This window comes from Salvelinus sp. IW2-2015, linkage group LG17, assembly GCF_002910315.2.
Source record: "Salvelinus sp. IW2-2015 linkage group LG17, ASM291031v2, whole genome shotgun sequence".
NCBI classification, from domain to species: domain Eukaryota; kingdom Metazoa; phylum Chordata; class Actinopteri; order Salmoniformes; family Salmonidae; genus Salvelinus; species Salvelinus sp. IW2-2015.
Genome location: NC_036857.1, coordinates 15,301,849 through 15,324,201, shown reverse-complemented (window position 1 = coordinate 15,324,201; position 22,353 = coordinate 15,301,849). Strand labels below are relative to the sequence as shown.

Genomic DNA, 22,353 nt, shown 5'->3' with positions numbered 1-22,353 from the left:
TTACCCTATTAGTCTCATTCCAAACGTCAGAAAATTCATGGTTATCTGCACAAACCTTAGTTTCCATAATGAATCAGCAATATACAAATTGGCTTAATTATTTATTTACTAACTAACTAAATAATCACACAGAATTACATAACAAACAAACAGTAGGTATTGGTTACGAACAATGATAGAAAAGTCCCTAGTGGGTTAAGCTGATATGACGGCTTGGTAGTCAAAGGAAAGGGGTGGGGACTGAGAAAGAGCGGAAAAAAACTAATGGATTCATTGCACACAGTCTCTAATTATATTAATTGAAATGCTAATCCTTTGCACATGAACGGCCGCTCATTCGAGAATAATTGCAATGTATCTATATTTACGCTTGTATCTCGTTGTTGTCTTCTCTGTTGGAATCCTCGATCATCCTGTAGGGTTCATCAGAGTCTCTGGTTAACTTTCCCAGAAGTCACAATGGCTTTCGTGGTTGTAGGTGGTTGGAATGGATACTTCAGAGTACCAATCGGAAATGTTCCAATAGATAGATGCTTCGGCGGTTGTCGGTATTCTTGTTCTAGATTTACGTAATTTCTAGCTGCAGACTAGTAATTTACGTCTAAGATTTTCTCTTATTCTGTAGCGATCGATAGTCTCAGAGTTTATCCATTCCAAACTACAGCTGTATGGTCTCCGATCTTGTAGTTTTAAACCATTTCACACGTAGCTTCAGCTACATGTTTTCTAGTCTAATGTGAATTTCATCAGGAGTGGGTTTTATACACTTCAGTAGAAAAGGCCGGTTCCATGACGCCTCCGTAATCAAATCAAATCAAAGTTTATTTGTCACTTGCGCCGAATACAACAGGTGTAGACCTTACAGTGAAATGCTTATTTACAGGCTCTAACCAATAGTGCGAAAAAAAGGTGTGTGTGTGTGTGTGTGTGTGTGTGTGTGTGTGTGTGTGTGTGTGTGCTTGTGTGTGCTGTGTGTGCTGTGTGTGTGTGTGTGTGTGTGTGTGTGTGTGTGTGTGTGTGTGGTTGTGTGTGTGTAGGTAAGTAAAGAAATAAAACAACAGTAAAAAGACATTGAAAATAAGAGTAGGCAAGGCTTTATACAGTCACCGGTTAGTCAGGCTTATTGAGGTAGTATGTACATGTAGGTATGGTTAAAGCAGTGCTTCTCAATTATTTTCTGTTAACGCCCCTAGGAAGAAGTAAACATTTCGCGCCTCCAACTCTGCCGCGACTGTAAATAGTATCATTGTCTATAAAATTATTATAAGTACACCCTCTGCATACATTGCTTATCTATTAACATTAAAGAAAACAGAAAAAAGAAAGAAATATAGATCAACTTAAAAAAGAATAACTTTAATTAACATTGTTTTTTAGTCTGTAACAGAAAAGACTTAAAGAGCATAAATTTGCCTGAAATTAAACAAAATCAAGCCTTATTTAAACTGTAAACATTTTTTGACCATTTGATACTGAAAAATAAAATATAATCAATAAATAATAATAAATTCAAATTGATCAGCAACATTAACTCAGGAGCACAATATATGAAACACTTTGACCTATAAAACAAAAATGAATAAAACAATTTGTGCTGATTTTTTAAAATCAAAATGAGGAAGTCAGGATTAATGGCTACAATGAGCACGTTTTGCAGAGCACAGCTTTTCGAAGCGGGGTTTGAAGCATGATACTGCAACTCTCAGCTCCTGCTCAATGTTTAGCTGGGACCTGTACTTGGTCTTCAGTGCAGCAACAGCAGAGAAGCCAGTCTCACAAAGATAAGATGTTGCAAAAGGAAGAAGAATACCCATGGCCCTCTGCCCTAAGAGTGGATACTGCCTCTACACTCAGCCAGAATTCACTCAGTGTCTGTGATGTGAACCTCAGTCTCAATGTGGAGTCAGACGTCATATCAATGAACTGGTCCTCCTCTGCAGAGCTGAAACCAGTTGGAGCTGGTGCATTGAAAGGATCTCTCACCCAGTCATATTGGGAACTGTTTTCAGGGAACTACTTTTTAAAGAATCCCATCAGTGATGAAATATGCTCCTTAATATATGGAATCACCGAGGTGGCATCATAGTCAGTAGTGTCAACAAATTCATGCAGGTTCTCGAATGAATCAGTATTTTCTTCATCAAGTCGCCTGCCCCACATTGCAAGCTTTCGAGTGAAAGAGCTGATCTTGTCTGTGACCTGAGGGAGGTGTTTATCTTTCCCTTGAAGCTATAGATTTAGTTAATTTAGCTTTCCAAATATGTCACTCAGGTAAGCCAGTTTTGCCAGGAAGTTCTCATCACAAAATTTTTCTGCGAGGTCATACTTGTGCTCCTGCTCCGAAAACATTCTTATCTGCTCTCTGAGCTCAAAAACTCTGGACAAGACGTTTCCTCGTGACAGCCACCTTGCTTCACTGTGAAACAGCACAGCTTGATGTTCAGCTCCCATCTCCTCACAGATAGCAGAGAAGACTCTTGTTTTTAGTGGTCTGGTCTTTATAAAATTGACTACACCTACAATGTCAGTCATAACCTCACTTAATTCAGAGGAAAGGTTCCTTGATGCCATTGCTTCTCTGTGTATAACACAGTGTGTCCACTCAGCATTAGGTGAGGCCTTCTTGATGAGTGCCCAAAGTCCTTTTCTCATCCCTGTCATGGTCTGTGCACCATCACTGCAAACACCAATGCAGTTCTCCCACTTTAGCCCATTCTCAGTCAGGAAGCAGCCCAGCATTTTGAATAGCTCTTCAGCTGTGGCTCTGTCTCTGACATATTTACAAAAAGGTAGATCCTCACACAGTAGAGTTTATCAACCAGCTGTTCTTTAAGATCGTTAGCAATGTCATTTATACGTCTGGCGACAGTGTCATTGGACAGAGGGATAGTTTTTTATTTTTGCAGCACTTGTGTCATCCAGCATGACAGAGACCATGTCTAATGCTGCAGGCAGTATCAGCTCCTCTGCTATGGAGTGTGGTTTTTTGCACTGAGCAATTTGGTAAGCCACCTTATATGATGCTAACAGTGCTCGCTGGTTTACTGAAGTAGCATTCACAAAGCGGGACGATTGTTGGCAATATTCGGCACGTTTTCGCTGAAAAAACTCAAGCGACTTATCAGCGTGATTGGGGTGTAATGTCTTTAAGTGACGCCTTAATTTATTTGGCTTCATGCTGTCCGCTGCCAAAATTTTTAGACACAGTAAACATACCGGTCTTTCCTCGTCTCCCACCGTAGTCACAGAGAAGCCAAGCGCTATGTACGCGTCGTCATATTTCATCGTCTTAGCTTTCGGGAGACTTACGTTTGTCTCATTATCTCCGTCTCTCCGCCTTTCTTTTCATCCCTGTTAAATATTTTTCCATGGTGTCTCTTAAGTGTTTGTTATCTGCACTTCATATCTCCTGCTCTGTGCTGTGTGCTCTTGTTCAGTGCAAAAAAAAACTACTCCGACAAAACAAAAGCATGTTCCCCGGGGTCATGCGGCAAAAAAAAAGCATGTTCCCCGGGGTCACACGCATCGCTGGCATCGCTCCGAGCCCCCCCAGGGGGGCGCGCCCCACTATTTGAGAAGGACTGGGTTAAAGTGACTATGCATATATGATGAACAGAGAGTAGCAGTAGCGTAAAAAGAGGGGTTGGCGGGTGGTGGGACACAATGCAGATAGCCCGGTTAGCCAATGTGCGGGAGCACTGGTTGGTTGGACCAATTGGTCGGACCAATAGTATGTGCATTAATGTATAGTTAGTGACTGCATATAAGATAAACAGAGAGTAGCAGCAGCGTAAAAGAGGGGTTGGGGGGGGGGGGCACACAATGCAAATAGTCCGGGTAACCATTTGGTTACCTGTTCAGGAGTCTTATGGCTTGGGGGTAAAAACTGTTGAGAAGCTTTTTTGTCCTAGACTTGGCACTCCGGTACCGCTTGCCATGCGGTAGTAGAGAGAACAGTCTATGACTGGGGTGGCTGGGGTCTTTGACAATTTGTAGTTTCCTGAGGGGGAATAGGCTTTGTCATGCCATCTTCACGACTGTCTTGGTGTGTTTGGACAATTCTAGTTTGTTGTTGATGTGGACACCAAGGAATTTGAAGCTCTCAACCTGATGTCTACGCTCACGTGGGCGTGGCCATTGATTTGGTTAACCGTATATGAAACCCCATACTCTCATTTAGAACGTTAACATCACATTACATCTTTTCACAAATAGCTTCATGTTTAATCACATATGTTTCACAATATTTAGATGTAAACCTAACAGCTGGGAAATGTACACTTGAAGAGATGCAGTTATGTGTGTTTCCTGTCCTTCATGAGATCACCAAATGAAACACACTCGTCATAACTGTCCCCTATGTGTCCACGGACCATTCTCAAAAGTAGAAATATTGTTTAATTCTCCCATTTTGGGGTTTAGGAGTTTGGCCAAGAGAGGGTCTTTGTTCTCTTAGACTCTCTCAATGCTGCATGCCAGTTTCTACCAGGTATTTATGACCTGTCGTAAAGTCATAAAACTGTGGAGCGAGAGAGAGAGAGGGGGGGGGGGGGCTATGATCCTCCCCCCAGGGCACGTCATGACAGTGTGTTAACTATTTAACTGTAATAGAATGCTTAAAAGGATGCAACATTTTTTTTATATCGGTTATCGGTATCAGGTTTTTGTTTTTGTTTGGCAAGAAAAATATCGGATATCGGTATCGGCCAAAAATGTCATATTGGTGCATCACTATTTTTTGATGTTCTATATTCAAACAGAATACAGAGAAGAGGATTCGAAAACAAAGAGTTGGATTTAGCTAATGTTAGAATCTCAGCTACAGCCGATCAGTGGTGGAAAAAGTACGCAATCGTCAAGTAAAAGTTGAAAGTCACCCAGTAAAATTCTACTTGAGTAAAAGTATTTGATTTGAAATATATGGCAGGGAGAGATGAGGGGAGTGGTGATTGAAGGGAGATATCTTGCAACCCGCTGGCTCCACCCTCGTGCCTTATATGGACTTCCTGACCCAACGAGGCAAGCCTGTGCATCATTAAGTCATGGAGTGCTTGGGGATAAAAGAGGAAGCGGGCTGCACTTATTGGGAGAGGATTGAGAGTGTTATGGAGAGTGTGAGAAGAGAGAATTAGCTGTGTAATTACCTTGAGCCTGTTACATGTGGTGGAGAATGTGGGCAAACCAAGCTCAATAACTAAACAGATACGGAACACAATGGAAGCATTGGTGAAACAGCTGGTGGAGGTGAACCTAGCGCAGCAGGCTATGCATTGGTAGCTGCTGGAGGAACAGCGTCAGCAGACCGCTCTCCTGTGAGCTGAACTCAGCCAGCTGACAGCCGCCCAGGCTGGCATGGCTGCAGGCGCAGTAGTCTCTTGTCCCAAACCCAGTAGGTTTATACTGAAGCTGGCAGAGGCTGACGACATCGAAGCTTACCTCCAAGACTTTGAGAGGATGGCGGCTACGGAGAAATGGCCCCATGAGCAATGGGCCAGCCTGCTAGCATCCTTCCTGTCAGGCGCAGCACAGAAGACCTATCAGGATCTGACAGCTGACCAGGTGATGCATTACGAGGGGAAAAAGGAAATCCTGAGCCGGTATGGTTACACCCTAATTAGGCTGGCCAAGAGCTGGCTAACTGCTGAACCACTGACGCTCACCCCCATTGAGAAAGTGGTCATAGATACATTTCTATGCTCTATCCAGTTCAAAGCTAAAAAGTTAGCAAGCTAACCCGCAGAGCGCAGATCAGCTGGTGGAACTGGTGGAAGGTCAACAGGTGGCTTTGGAGGTCCTGCGCAGCGGACAACCACGGAAGGCTGAACCCTCCACTCGCCCAATGGAGCGGAAAAGGGCGGAGGACAACGGCGGGACCTCGGCCAAAGACCATGCCGGGACCCCCAACAACAGCCAGCTCCCCGAGACGACGCCCCTTCCTGAACCTGGACAACAGGAAGAACTACAAGTGTAGCGAGCCGGGACACAGCACCTGGAACTGTCCAAACCGCGATGTCCCGATGCCTTAGCCACTGAGGTAGCCACCGGGAGTCTCTGCGGTTTGCTGATGGCATGCTGGGCTAAGGAGAGTGGTTCTTCCCCTGTCACCCCGGTAAGAGCCAACGGAAAGGACACCACAGCACTTTTGGACTCCGGGAGTATGGTGACCCTGATCAAACCTGACTGACACTGTGGCCATCACGTGCATACACGGTGAGACCAAGGACTACCCTACCACACTCCTCCATCTACAGACCACTAAGGAACAACACACAGGGCCAGTGGGAGTCGTCCCCGAACCTGCCTGTGCCGGTCCTTATTGGGAGGGATTTCCTGATGTTCCGCCAACTGTGGACCAGTATGTCCGGAGACGTGGGGAACCAGAAGGGAGGAGGAAGCCGGAGAGGTGGGAGGGATGCCAGAAGGAGGAATGCCCGGATGTGTGGATTCCAGGAAGTGGACCCCCAGGCGTCAACAGAACCCCTCTCGGAGGGTGACTCGGGTGAAGCAAGACTGGAGGAAGGTGTGGCGAGTCTGGAAGACATGTTCCCGATGGACCATGAGGTGGTGCCAGAGCCCACCTCTCTAGCGGGCCGGTTCGGCACGGCCCAATTGGAGGATCCTAACCTGGCCAGCGCTCTACAGCAGGTGGCCGTAGTGGATGGAAAGCCCATGGAGGGGGTAAGTCAGATCGCCTACCCCCATTTTTCTATAAAGAAGAAATTGCTGTATCAGGTCATGAAGAAGAATGACGAATGTATGGCATTGTAGTTGGTGCACCGTCCCTTTGTACAATCTGCCCTGCAGTTGGCGCACTCCCACCTTCTTGGCCCTCACCTAGGGGTGGAGAAGACCTTAGACAAGATCAAGGCATGATTTTACTGGCCAGGTGTGAAGAGAGCAGTGGAAGATTACTGCCGCAGTTGCCTGGAGTACCAGCAGGTGTCTCCAAAACCACACTTTATCAGCCCCTTAATTCTCCTACCCATTATTTCAGTCCCTTTCAGCAGGATCGCAATGGACCTGGTGGGACCTCTACCCAAGAGCATCCGAGGGCACCAATACAGCCTGGTGATTCTGGATTATGCAATGGCCCGCAGTTCTCAAGTTCCTAATTCTGATCGTTCGCTTACGACTGGGAATTCCAACACAACACCTCCAGCCCCAACTACCCAAGGTCCAACGGCTTAGCGGAGAGTTCAGTAAAAATTGTCAAAGGTCTGATGAAAAAGGCACACGATGGAAAGGAGAATTTCCATCGTAAAAAGTAAAAAGTCTGATCTACCGCAGCGCTCAGCTGCAGAACGGACAAATGTTGATGGGACGTTGCATCAGAACCAACCTACCCATCCATGAGGACATGCTAACACCCAGAGGTACTCACAGGTGGGGGGGGGGGGCACATTTCACTCGCAAAGTGAAAAACAAAGACAAACAAAAACAGCGACATGACAACAGTGCAAGACATTTCTTTGAACTGAAACCTGGAGATCATGTATGACTCTGAGATATCACTACAGGAACCTGAATGCAGCAAGGACACATGCAGAGAGAAGTTGCACTGCGATCCTATGAGATCCAAACGGAGCATGGATCACAACTGAGACGAAACAGAGTGGATCTAAGGCTTCAGCCATTCACGTAAGAGACTGAGGATCATCAGGAGGATACTGCTGAAGGTTCTTTACCAATGGAGAAAAGAGTCAGAACAACCCTGAGTGACAACGACCACTGTCCAACTGTTTCAGTATGCACTTCAGCAGAACAACCAAAAAGGACTGTCTGAGCCCCAGAAAGGCTTATTGAGAATTGCTAAAAAATAAAAAAGCACCTGGACTGAATGTTTTCATTTATGTGAAAACAAATAGAGCCCCAATAGAGTATTGTTGGACAGAATGTGTTTAGTTGAAAAATAAAAATGTTTATTTCCTCTTAAATGATGAGAGCGATTTTGAAAAGAAAAAGGAAGAAATGTATGTTATTGAAAATTGTATATTATGCAGGTTGAGTAAACAAATGTGAGATTTGATATGTGACATGTTTAGTTAGAGAGAAAATGTGTTTTTTTAAAGGAAGGAATATGTGTTCATATGTGAAGACTACGTTACCCAGCAATCTATGCGAGGATGGGGGTAGTTAGAAGGCATTGGATGGCTACACAAGGATATTGCTAGCTGAAGTATCAGTTTATTAAAAGCAGTTAAATCTTTATCCCCAGATGTTTGTTTTCGTTAAGTTCCATAGACCATGACAATGTGTTAGGCCTCAGGGCTTCTATTGTTTGGTTTATAAACACTTTGAGTTTGAGTTTATTTTATTTTTACAGGGACAGTGCACATTAATCAACATTTCAGTAAAAGTGCCGGTTTCAGGCAGCCGGCTAATTTTCAACCGCAGTCCCTGGGCAGGTTATTAAAAACAATTACAATATAGACAAGCATTGAGCAGTGAGCACAAGTAGAGCAACATAGGACAAGCAAGACATAGCATACAGACAGAGCAACATAGAACAAAAAGCAGCAAACAAAATTCATAAAAGCAACAAAGTGTTTCCACACCTCCACGCTTCACCGACTAAAGCCAAGACTTAACATGCCCTGGGGTGTCTGTCTGTTTGGGAAGTTATTGTTTTGGTAACCATCGTACAATATACCTGGGGCTTTATAGGCATACACACTTGAGGCCAAATCCTAACTCAATGTGCTCAACTTATAATTGTGTACAAGGACTGTTTGTAGTTTATTGTTCGTTTTGTGAAAGAAACCTGACATTTCTTAGTTTAAAGCAAAGACTAATGTTGATTTGTGTTGTTTTTACAGAGTACACATAAATCCAGACACACCAGATCCTGCAGCAGCATAAACAGCAGCAGTTTGTTCCAGCATCACCAGACCCAGCAGCTTCCTCTGAGGGGCCAAGCCCTAGTGCTGTACACATCCTCCATCCACAGCCACTCTCAAGCCCAGATGCTACAGGCCCTGTTTATCCAGCACCAGCACAAGCAGGGCCCTGTCCCTGTGTTGTCCAAATCCCCTGTTTATGCTCCTGTTCCCAGCCAGCAGGCCACTATCTCCACTATCAGCTCCCAGATCCTTACACACAATGTGCCAGACCCAGGCTGCCCCTCTGCCCAATGCTAAGCTAGGGAAGCTGGCTGCAGTCAACCTCCAAATCCAGCCAATAGCTTCTGCCCCGGACTCTCAGCTGGTTCAGGACAGTGCCAGCAAGGAGCTGCCCACATCTGAGGTAGTCACGGAGAACAGTTTCACTTCCCTCGTACAGCAGCCAACAGCCCCTTGTACTCTTGAGGTCATCACTACTGAGCAATACCCATCGGACCCCAGCAGCCACACCACACACACTGGAGGTAGATATTACTGTATATTTTATATTTCACATAAGGTTGCATCTCAAAGTCATTGGACTTATGGACGACCAGAAGCCTTGACGCTGTTCAATTTGATACATTAATGTGAAGGTCCACCCACATGGCAGAGAGGGGTTCACACTCCCTCCCTCCCTCCCTCCCTCCCTCAGACTCACTCCGTCTGTAGGCCTAGGCAGCCCAGGCACAATGGCCATCCCCACTCCAGCACTCCCCTCAAGCGGAAGACTAAATCTGTCACGCCCCAAAGTCCATTGTTCTGCCCTGCCACTTGGGGGAACGCGACAGCTTTAGCCATAATTAGGGGAGAGGGGCCGGGCTTTGTCATTCTCCCCATGGGCTAGGGGGAAGAAAGGAGCACTTGTAATGTCTGGCAGGTGTATACGCGCAAGGCCCATCCACATTCAAACATGAATAATATACAGCAGTGGAGGCTTCTGAGGGGAGGATGGCTCAAAATAATGACTGGAACGGAGCAAATGGAATGGCATCAAACACATGGAAACCATGTTTCATGTATTTGATACCATTTCACCTATACTGCCCCAGCCATTACCACAACCCTGTCCTCCCCAAAACTTGCCACCAACCTCCTATGATATACAGTACTTTCAAGAGGCCAGGAGGCTGTTACTCAGCATATACTGAAGTGTCCAACAGTGCCACTTGGCTGCTTTGAGTTAGAACACCATGTGATCAGGGCACTCCTCCTCTAAGTGTTATTATTAGGTGGTCCATATTATAGCCTTGATCTAGCAAGACCAGTGGTGCCTTGGACTAATTCTCAAGGGCCAGCATGTCTGCTTGTCTGACATACAATGAACATTGTCTTTACCATTTTTGTCATTTTTTTAAATAATGATAAGATATGAAAACATTAGAGGCCCTAACTCTAGGGCCATAGCTCAAAAGTTGAGAAAATCCATATTTCAACATTTCCCATTCCAATGATTTGTCTCTAAATCAAGGAAAATTGTATTTTTACATAGACTTTCACTTCTGTTTTGCCACTTATATTTCTCAAATAATGTGGTAGATTAAACTGGAAATGAGTGGGAGGTGAAAATAGTCAGCCAATCCAACCAATCAGAGAGGAAGTCCGTTTGAGATACTCGCCGCCATTGGATCACATTCCAAATAGCACGGGCCAATGGTGGGGGCGCTTTATTTCCTATTCACTTCCCGCATACAAAGGGATTAAAGAGTGTACTGTGTATTTGCTGCAGGGGTAATAGCGACCGAACAAACAGAAGAAAGCACGTTAAAACGTTGGAATGATTGCATTGCTTGTGTAACTTCTACTAATGTAACGGGTGCGTATTTCCACGGAATATTTGAGTTTTTTGAGCACATGATTTGTTTGCTTCATGCTGCCTAGGCAGAGAGGATATGAAAGGAAAGGTTGTTTGGAGCAGTGGAACAAAAGGGTGTTCTTTCGCTCCGTGTTGACCATTGTCAGGGCGTTTGAATCAGTTATCAGATCCCCTATTTGTAATTTCTTGTGGCAGGTTTCTCAATTTAAATTAGTGTTCAAATGTGGTCACATTTACTCTTCTTTGCTTTTTGTTATTGATTAACAATACGAATTTGGGATAATCAACTTGCATAAAATCATTTAGTTGTTACAGTACACATTCATTGTATGAAATACAACTAATTGTTTTTGTGTTGGCCTAGGTGTAGAATTAAGTGGGAAGAAAAGTAAACAAACAATTTCCAAAGTGGTCCAGATATTCTGCTGAAATTATTCTCCACTGCATAAAATGTTAACAGATTAATCAACGACATGAGTGGTCATTCACTTTTAACTATTTTATTTTTGTATACATCAGTACCGACTCTTGCATGATGTCAGTCATTTGACATATCAATATATAATTGTATTTACTCGCGTTCGAATATTATTATTCCCAGCAGGTAAGGGAGACGCTGAGGGGCTGAATGCGCAACCAGGTGCAGGCTCGCTTCCAGTCATGACCTCGGGGAATGGGAATAATGCGCCCACGGTGACCGGCAGCACCCCTCATAATGGCGAGAGCAAACCGCCCCAGGCAATAGTGAAACCCCAGATCCTCACCCACGTCATTGAGGGATTTGTGATCCAGGAGGGAGCCGAGCCTTTCCCAGTAAGTAGTAGGATAATGAAGAAGCTTTCCACCCACTGGGCACATGGCTGTTCAGAAACACACAACATATGTAAGGTGGGCTTTCAACTGAACCATAAGGACACAGTTAGCCCTGTCCACGAGAAGGAGTGCACTTCCCTCTAGTGGACAACATTTGACTAAAAACTCCATTCTGTACTGTTCAGCATTTTACTATGGGGGTAAAGCAGCATGTCTAAAGTGTCTGTCCTTTCAGGTGGAACGTCCGTTGTCGTTGCTGATCGAGAACCTGAAGAAACACAAACAGCAAACACATTCCGACTCCGAGAAAAATACCTCCTCCAACAGCACCACAGACTCTGAGATGGAGGACTTATCACACCAAGGTAAAGGGCCGCCTGGAGGACATAGGGCTGCACAATGAATCAAATTCACATCAAAATTGCAATATTGACATGTGCAATATCCATATTGAAAGATCGTATCGCATGCAATATTTTGTTTACTCCGTTTGTCGTCTCTCCCTCTTCTTGCGGCTGCTTCCCACACATACAAAGCCCTGCCCACTGTCACTCAAGCAGTGCAGTTCTTCCTCACTGTTAGATTCACTATAAATTTGCATGATGTTCTTATAGGTCAAATGCAGTCAACAGATTGTCCCAAACAAGAACGATTCTACATTTTGTTTTAATGTAAATGGCTATTTTTATGACTCCAGTTCATCCAAGGTCACACATCACACATATCCAGGTCACACATATATTTACGAGATGTTATTGGGGGTGTAGCGAAATGCTTGTTTTCCTAGCTCCAACAGTGCAAAGTATCTAACAATACACCAATCTAAAAGTAAAATAAAGTAATTAAGAAATGTATAAATATTAGGACTAGCAATGTTGGAGTGGCATTGACTAAAATACAGTAGAATAGAACACAATACATACATATGAGATGAGTAAAGCAGTATGTAAACATTTATTAAAGTGACTAGTGTTCCATTATTGAAGTGTGCAGTGATTCCATGTATATAGGGTAGCAGCCTCTAAGGTGCAGGGTTGAGTAACCAGGTGGTAGCCGGCTAGTGATGGCTATTTAAGTCTGATGGCCTTGAGAGAGAAGTTGTTTTTTGGTCTCTGTCCCAGCTTTGATGCACCTGTACTGACCTCGCCTTCTGGATGATAGCAGGTGAGCAGGCCGTGGCCCGGGTGGTTGATATTTTTGGCCTTCCTGTGACATCGGTGCTGTAGGTGTCTTGAAGTGCAGGCAGTGTGTCCCTGGGGATACGTTGGGCAGACCGCACCACCCTCTGGAGAGCTCTGCGGTTTCTGTACCAAGTGGTGATACAGCCTGACAGGATGCTCTCAATTGTGCTACTGTAGAAGTTTGAGGGTCTTGGGGGGCCAAGCTAAATTTCTTCAGCCTCCTGGCACTATTGCGCCTTCACCACACTCTGTGTGGACCATTTCAGATTTTCAGTGATGTGTATGCTGAGGAACTTGAAGTTTTCCACCTTCTACACTGCGGTCCCGGCTATATATATATATGGGTGCTCCCTACTCTGTTTCCTGAAGCCCACGATCAGCTCCTTCATTTTGTTGAGGGAGAGGTTATTTTCCTGGCACCAATCTGCCAGGGCTCTCACCTCCCCTGTAGGCTGTCGTCATTGTTGGTAATCAGGCCTATTACTGTTGTCGTCTGAACTTGAGGATTGAGTTGGCCACGCAGTCATGGGTGAACAGGGAGTACAGGAGGAGGCTGAGCATGCATCCTTGTGGGGCCCACGGTGTTAGGCATCAGCGAAGTGGAGATGTTTCCTACCTTCACCACCTGGGGGCGGCCCGTCAGCAAGTCAAATCCCAATTGCAATATTTTGTTACTTTTTTTATAATAATGATTTTGCCCTTATCGTGCAGCCCAAGGAGGACATCTTGCTTGGCCCACTCTAAACCCAGAACTACAAGTTTCTCATAGTGTCATTGGCTACCTGGCTTAATAATCTCACTTTTGCTGGAATTTCATTGGCTCATTGTTGGCACAAATTGGCACTTTAAGTGCCTTGATATTTGGCACATACTGTACGAATGTCTTGTATACCTTTTTTATTTATGTGTCAAATCAGCCAAATGTCTGAGCCATGTAACCATGCCACTCACTGCCTGCCATGTCAACTGGGATTCAGTGTTCATACCAACCATATTTTTTACCACTGCATCCCTGGTTCCCATTTGTTGATGTGTATCTGTTTTGCTGGGCAGAGCTGAAGCAGCAGGAGGAGCCCACCCTGACGTGTGAGCTATGTGGCAGAGTGGACTTTGCCTACAACTTCAAGAGATCCAAGAGGTTCTGCTCCACAGTATGTGCCAAACGGTAAGGCCTGGGTAGAGAACATGCTGGGACTGAAATCTGAGGTGTATTCATTAGGCACCAAATGGAAGGACACAGACTGCAACAGGTAGGGACTATTTGAACCAATTTTCTTTTCCCATTGTAAAACATTTTGCTACGGTGTGGTCTAATGCAGTGGTTCACAAACTGTAGGGGGCGTGCCCCCTAGTCCAGCTTTAAACTTACTCTTGAAAGTTGCAATAGTAGAATGTGCAATTTCAAAATTGGCTATTGCATCATTTCCTCTTGTCATGTTAGTCATTGTATACGTTAGAGCTATTTAACTTATCAGAAATGTCCAGATCAACTAGCCCATGCCAGCTTTTTTTTTGTCAATTTTTTTGTCACTCAAATACAGTATCAGTTGAATACACTATAGAATTGGCAAAATGTATAGAATTGCAAGAAGAAAAATGTGTACAATTGCACTAAATAACCTTCATACTTCCAAATCTCAACATCAACAAGTTGTCATGAACAGTGCTTGTGCCCATAGAAATAGGCATGGTGGAAGCAGGATTTTATCCAATGCTGGACAGAGGGCCTAGAGTGAAAAAGTTTGGGAACCCCTGGTCTAAATAATACAACTCAGGCTTTCTAAATGACATGTTTGTCAGCAGTTGTTGCTGTAGTAATTATAGCAGTAGTACACATGTATATGTGCAGAAATAACAAATAAATGGCTTGTTCTTTACTTTAGCCTATAATTTCTTTCTCTGACAAATGTAGACCCACAATTTAATGGCTTGCTCAGCTTCTGACATACTTGATTACCCAAGCTACTTGTTGATACATTGTCCATTCTCCACCCCCACACACAATTTCATTTTTGTGCAGGTATAATGTGGGATGTACAAAGCGAATGGGCCTCTTTCCAAATCGACAAACCACCATGGAGAAACTGAAGAAGCAAAGAATGTCAGATGGAAACCAACAGAACTCAAGTTCAGAAACCAAAAAACGGGTGAAATGGCACTGTTCAAAATATAGAGAATAAATGCATAATGACTTTAAAAACTGATTTCCATTGATGCCCTCTTTGCAAGGCAGGTTGAAGCAGACCTGTCCTATATGATCACTTAAAAGCTAAACCCTTCCTGTGTTTTCAGACTCCCACCACTGGACAACAAACTGGGGGTGGATCGTTGACGTCCAGCCACCCCTCTCAAGGGGAGTCCAGCCAGTGTTCGGACATGTCTAGCTATGAGGGTCCTCCTTCGCCCCCTCTGTCTGCTGCCAGCTCCGGTGCTCACAGGCCTCAGGTGGGTAGAGGGCCCGAGCACGTGGAAGGCTGTGGACAAAATCTGCCCCTCACCCAGCACTTCCTGCCCAGCAATCCATCCAAGTGGAACGTGGAGGACGTCTATGGGTTTATCTGCTCCCTGCCAGGTTGGCACTGCCACATTTTCCACGTACCCCAACAGATGCTTAATATCAGCCAAAATGGCAGAGTAGCAGGCACATACAGCAGTGGTCACCAATTTTGGTATTGGAGATGTGCAGGCTTTTGTTTTAGCCCTGTAGTAAAACACCTACTTCAGCCAACATACTTAGTTAAAATCCAAATGAAATCAAACTTTATTTAGAGGTTGAAGGTAACGTTTATCTTGCACATGATACAGCAGGTGTAAAACAGTAGAGTGAAATGCTTCCTTCCAAGCTCTTTCCCAGCAATGCAGTGGCTGTTTGATTTGTTCCCAGGTTGCCTGGCGATAGCCGAGGAGTTCCGCTCGCAGGAGATCGACGGCCAGTCCTTGCTGCTGCTGAAAGAGGACCACCTTATGGGCACAATGAACATTAAACTGGGGCCCGCGCTCAAGATCTTTGCCCAGATCAGTGTGCTGAGAGACTCGTAGCCCCTCTCTGGAGTCGCTACACACTGTCTTTTCCTGCAATGTTCTCTGGACCCCTCAACTCAGACCATGCTCAAGCCTACTGCTGTTGCAGGTGCGTTCCAGGGTGGTGGCGGATGGACGAAGCTTGTGTCTGTCCCATAGAAGATGATGGTGCACAGGATATTGACAGCGCTATTGAATTTTAGAGCTTTGACTCTGGACTGTCTCCAATGCCAATGCAGGAACTGTTAGCTACTGTATGAGTTGTACTGTGGATGTTGTACTGTGCACAAGTAGCTCACCCAGCCAGACTCCAAGTGGACAACAAGGTGGTACTTAAGTACAGAATTGCCATTACTAGTAGTCAGTTTCTAACAATTGTGAGGTAGTTGCATCGTATAACTTTTCCATAGATAATATATTTTTGGTTCTTGACTGGAAGTTGGTGTTTAGAGCATTTTGGTCTTGGTGGAAAGTGATTGAAAACCTGCCTAGGACTGTATTTTACAGTTCATGCCTTGAAATGTTGTAATTAAGTGTTTTATATATATATATTATATATATATACACACACACACACACACACACAAATCTCTAATCCGTAACTCCTTGTCCGTCCATCCGGATTGTATAATGTGTGGATATCTGTAAAGAAACCCTCACCTACAGTGGGGAGAACAAGTATTTGATACACTGCCGATTTTGCAGGTTTTCCTACTTACAAAGCATGTAGAGGTCTGTAATTTTATCATAGGTATACTTCAACTGTGAGAGACGGAATCTAAAACAAAAATCCAGAAAATCACATTGTATGATTTTTAAGTAATTAATTTGCATTTTATTGCATGGGATAAGTATTTGATACATCAGAAAAGCAGAACTTAATATTTGGTACAGAAACCTTTGTTTGCAATTACAGAGATCATACGTTTCCTGTAGTTCTTGACCAGGTTTGCACACACTGCAGCAGGGATTTTGGCCCACTCCTCCATACAGACCTCTCCAGATCCTTCAGGTTTCGGGGCTGTCGCTGGGCAATACGGACTTTCAGCTCCCTCAAGATTTTCTATTGGGTGCAGCTCTGGAGACTGGCTAGGCCACTCCAGGACCTTGAGATGCTTTTTACGGCGCCACTCCTTAGTTGCCCTGGCTGTGTGTTTCGGGTCGTTGTCATGCTGGAAGACCCAGCCACGACCCATCTTCAATGTTCTTACTGAGGGAAGGAGGTTGTTGGCCAAGATCTCGCGATACATGGCCCCATCCATCTCTCCCTCAATACGGTGCAGTCGTCCTGTCCTTTGCAGAAAAGCATCCCCAAAGAATGATGTTTCCACTCCATGCTTCACGGTTGGGATGGTGGAGAGTTTAGACCAAAAAGCTCTATTTTTGTCTCATCAGACCACATGACCTTCTCCCATTCCTCCTCTGGATCATCCAGTGGTCATTGGCAAACTTCAGACGGGCCTGGACATGCGCTGGCTTGAGCAGGGGGACCTTGCGTGCGCTGCAGGATTTTAATCCATGACGGCGTAGTGTGTTACTAATGGTTTTTTTGAGACTGTGGTCCAGCTCTCTTCAGGTCATTGACCAGGTCTGCCGTGTGGTTCTGGGGCTGATCCCTCACCTTCCTCATGATCATTGATGCCCCACGAGGTGAGATCTTGCATGGAGCCGCAGACCGAGGGTGATTGACCGTCATCTTGAACTTCTTCCATTTTCTAATAATTGCGCCAACAGTTGTTGCCTTCTCACCAAGCTGCTTGCCTATTGTCCTGTAGCCCATCCCAGCCTTGTGCAGGTCTACAATTTTATCCCTGATGTCCTTACAGAGCTCTCTGGTCTTGGCCATTGTGGAGAGGTTGGAGTCTGTTTGATTGAGTGTGTGGACAGGTGTCTTTTATACAGGTAACGAGTTCAAACAGGTGCCGTTAATACAGGTAATGAGTGGAGAACAGGAGGGCTTAAAGAAAAACTAACAGGTCTGTGAGAGCCGGAATGCTTACTGGTTGGTAGGTGATCAAATACCTATGTCATGCAATAAAATGCCAATTAATTACTTAAAAATCATACAATGTGATTTTCTGGATTTTTGTTTTAGATTCCGTCTCTCACAGTTGAAGTGTACCTATGATGAAAATTACAGACCTCTACATGCTTTGTAAGTAGGAAAACCTGCAAAATCGGCAGTGTATCAAATACTTGTTCTCCCCACTATATATATTCACCAAAATATCCTCAGAAAACAATTGCATCCTTAAAAAARAAAAGAAAATGTTTGTCTGGTATTTTCTCTAAACAACCAGTGTTTTGAGGATTGTAAATTGGAATTACTTTGTTCACTTTCTCAATATTCTTTCTACTTCTGTGAAGGCCATTTTCAAAGGGACAAGCCATTACAAAATGTAATTGTCCTAACTGGACTCAAAGTAGTGTCCCTGGCCTCCAGAAATCAGGGCTAATGGAAATGGATTTACTGTTATGAACTCTGTGTGAAAGCAAGAAAAAGTAACTCATTCCAACTTTGAATTATTCTGTGTGATGTACTATTAGAGGTTTAATTTGGCAGGAACATTGTGGAGGGACGTTCAGTTTCCCTCACCTGTTGTGGATGAAATACCTCTGACATTTTGAATAGATTGGTGGGTTAAAATGATAAAGGAATTGATTTACCAGACCATCACCATTCCCAATAACATTTGGTACTCAGTATTGAATTAAAGGGTTAGTTCACACAAGGAAAAGCAGACGTTATTAGATTTAAATCGCTCTGAATTTAGTTTTTTTGGGTCATCACTGCAACATGTCTAGTAGGCATTTATAGACTTTATTGAAGCCTGTTGTAACGCTTAAACCAAAGCAGCATCATGTTTATCTGATGTTTAGTATTAGAAACTCACATTGTGTTTTTCAAGTTCTAAACTTGGTGGTTGAGTATTTGTATTTATGGAACTAGTTCTCTCATACCACATTTTGTACTTCAAAAATAAAACATTTAAATGGTATGTGTTTACTCTTCTGCACCAGACCATACTGTCATTTATTACAAATGTATTCAATTGTGACAAATCCAGATGGAAAAATCTGACTGTTTGTGAATGTTTCATTGAAATACATTTTGAGTGGTGTATCCCATACAAATAATCAGTTAATAAGACCTATTCAACTGGCTGATTTTAAAAATAGAAACATCTTTCACAAATATGCTCCTCTACTGTATAAACTTGAAAAGCCATGACCGATGTACAAGAGTACGAAGCTTATCAAAATAAGACGTGAGAAAACAGCAATTGAAGATCAATATTTTTCAATCAGACATATTATGGAAGAAGCTGACAATTTGTATAGAAAAATGAAATATATCTAGAATGTCTTAAGGTTGGCAGCTGTCTATTTCAACAGCCAGTACAAGCAGCAAACATGCAGATATCAGTCATGATGGGCAGTCACAAATGTTGTTCACAACCATTCAAATTACCACTGAATATTCTTAAGTATTTACACAAGCATACACTATTTATCGGTGCTCACAAGATTACAGTAAGAATCCACATCAGCAAATGGACTAGACAACACTATTATCCTTTTGAAGAGAAATGTGAAAATACCAATATTTTCAGCCAATCGATCCTCGGGTTACCTCCTCTTCTCGTGACTCCCTCAAACGTCCTTTAAAATTAGTCTGGGAGCTTAGTTGCTAATCAGCATGGTTCCCAACCTGGACCCCAAGCCGTGGATCCCTGATCCAGTTTTAGTCATGAGTGCTCCTAGTGGAAAATGTTATGGAGTGCAGCTTCAACTCACCTAGCCTGGCACAAAGGCATGAATTATTCAGTTAGAGAGGACTTGGCACACACAGCCACTGTGTTGGTCTTTGCCAAATGAGGATTCTGCACCAAACGAGGATTCTGCTTAACGGTCCCTTCACTTCCAGAGAGAATATGAAGTCTCCTTCCTATGGAGAAAATAGAATACAAAAATGGATCATTGCAGCAGCTAGGCACCATGTGCATAGTAGTGCCCAGCTCACTCTCTAGGAGTGCTTTTGGAAAAACCGCAACAGAGAAATACAAAGCATTTGGAAAGTATTCAGACCCCTTGACTTTTTCACATTTTACGTTACAGCCTTACTCTAAAATGTTCCTCATCAATCTACACACAATACCCAATAATGACAAAGCAAAGACAGGTTTTTAYATTTTTTTGCAAATTTATAAAAAATGAAAAACAGATTATTTGTGTAAACACTCAGACACTTTGCTCATTATCGAGTCTCATAGCTCAGGTGCATCCTGTTTCCATTGATCATCCTTGAGATGTTTCTACAACTTGATTGGAGTCCACCTGTGGTAAATTCAACTGATTTGACATGATTTGGAAAGGCACACACCTGTCTATATAGGGTCTCACAGTTGACAGTGCATGTCAGAGCAAAAATCAAGCCATGAGGTCGAAGGAATTGTCCGTAGAGCTCAGAGATAGGATTGTGTCGAGGCACAGATCTGGGGAGGGTACCAAAAAATRTCTGCAGCATTGAAGGTCCGCAAGGACACAGTGACCTCCATCATGCTTAAATGGAAGAAKTTTGAAACCACCAAGACTTCCTAGAGCTGCCCCCCCAGGCCAAACTGAACAATCGGGGGAGAAGGGCCTTGGTCAGGGAGGTGACCAAGAACCCAATGGTCACTCTGACAGAGCTCCAGAGTTCCTCTGTGGAGATGGGAGAACCTTCCAGAAGAACAACCATCTCTGCAGCACTCCACCAATCAGGCCCTTATGGTAGAGTGGCCAGACGGAAGCCACTCCTCAGTAAAATGCATATGACAGCCCGCTTGGAGTTTGCCAAAAGGCATCTATAGGACTCTGACAATGAGAAACAAGATTCTCCATGATCRAACTCTTTGGACTGAATTCCAAGCGTCACGTCTGGAGGAAACCTGGCACCATCCTTACGGTGAAGCATGGTTGTGGCAGCATCATGCTGTGGGGATGTTTTTCAGCGGCAGGGACTGGGAGACTAGTCAAYGKAGTACAGAGAGATCCTTGATGAAAACCTGCTCCTGAGTGCTCAGTAGCTCAGACTAGGGCGAAGGTTCACCTTCCAACAGGACAACGACTCTAAGCACACGACCAAGACAACGCAGGAGTGGCTTCAGGACAAGTCTGTGAATGTCCTTGAGTGCCTAGTCAGAGCCCAGACTTGATCCCGATCGAACATCTCTAGAGAGACCTGAAAATAGCTGTGCAGCGAAGCTCCCCATCCAACCTGATAGAGCTTGAGAGGATCTGCAGAGAAGAATGGAAGAAACTCCCCAAATACAGGTGTTCCAAGCTTGTAATGTCATTCCCAAGAAGAGTCGAGGCTGTACAAAGGTGCTTCAACAAAGTACTGAGTAAAGGGTCTGAATACTTACGTAAATGTGATATTTCCATTTTATTTATTTTTTATAGATTTGCAAAAAAATCCCAAAACCTGTTTTTGCTTAGTAATTATGGGGTATTGTGTGTAGATTGATGAGGGGGGGAACTATTTAATCCATTTTAGAATAAGGCTGTATCGTAAGAAAATGTGGAAAAAGTCAAGGGGTCTGAATACTTTCCGAATGCACTGTCTATACTCATTGATTTGAGGTTTCCAGGTTTCTGCTCTGTTGTCTGCGGGAAGAGGTAGCCATTTGCATAGTTGATATGTAGCTACCTGATGGCTGTTTCACTTAGTCTTTTTCCTCTAATTATTTTAATGCTTCTTTGTGGACGCTGTTCAGGTGAACTCTATACCACACAGGCTACCATCTAACCCGACAATACATTTACTTGTGTCTCTCACATCAATGTACTCAAAATTATCCCATATGGGGTTTTGTCATTATTGACCGAACACTGGTGGTTTAGGGTTTGCTGCTGCCATTGTTCACGCTCTGTGCGCCCTTTGGCTACCTTAACTACCTACCAGATTTCTTCACTGTTAGCTAGTGGTAATCTACTATTTTTTTTATTTTATTAAACAGTAACATGCAAAACACAAAAAAAAGAACACCCAGAGGGATTACCAAATCAAATACAGACATGTAGGGATTACATTTTTTTGACATTTTGTTTTGCATACGTTTTAATGATTATAAATGGTTTTCCAAATCAGATAATAAAAAAAGGGGCTTTTTTTTCATACATTTTGATTTGTGTATGAACATATTTCCTAATAAAATAAAGAGATTTATGACATACTGACATTCAATTGTGGAATCAGTGTTGTAAAATAATATGTCAAACTTAGATATTTCAATGGTTGTAAACCTTTTGTTGCCAAGATAGAGTTTCACATCAGTCCAGAACACCTCACCATGTAAACAACTACAAAATAAGTATTCAATAGATTCAGTTTCTAGTTCACAAAAACTGCATTCACTGGTAACATCAGGTATATATTTAGAAATCAAGCTATTACACGGGAAGAATCTATGGATAATCTTAAAGTAGATCACCTTTACTTTATTGGTCACTTTAAATATGTGTGGAGTGAGCCAAACACGGCACCATTTCACATCAAATGATGAAGCCCAACAAAGTATAGCAAAAGGAATAGAATTCCTGTAGAAAATATCCCTTAATAAACAATTGTTGAATTGCTTATCTAGTAAACCTATGCCAT

The 22,353-nt window shown here is 43.5% G+C and overlaps 1 pseudogene; it reads left to right on the top strand.

Moving 5' to 3' along the window:
- The window catches only part of LOC111977159 (polyhomeotic-like protein 2), a 33,153-nt pseudogene extending 14,444 nt beyond the window's left edge, over positions 1–18,709 (top strand).
- Positions 18,710–22,353: the final 3,644 nt, after the last annotated feature.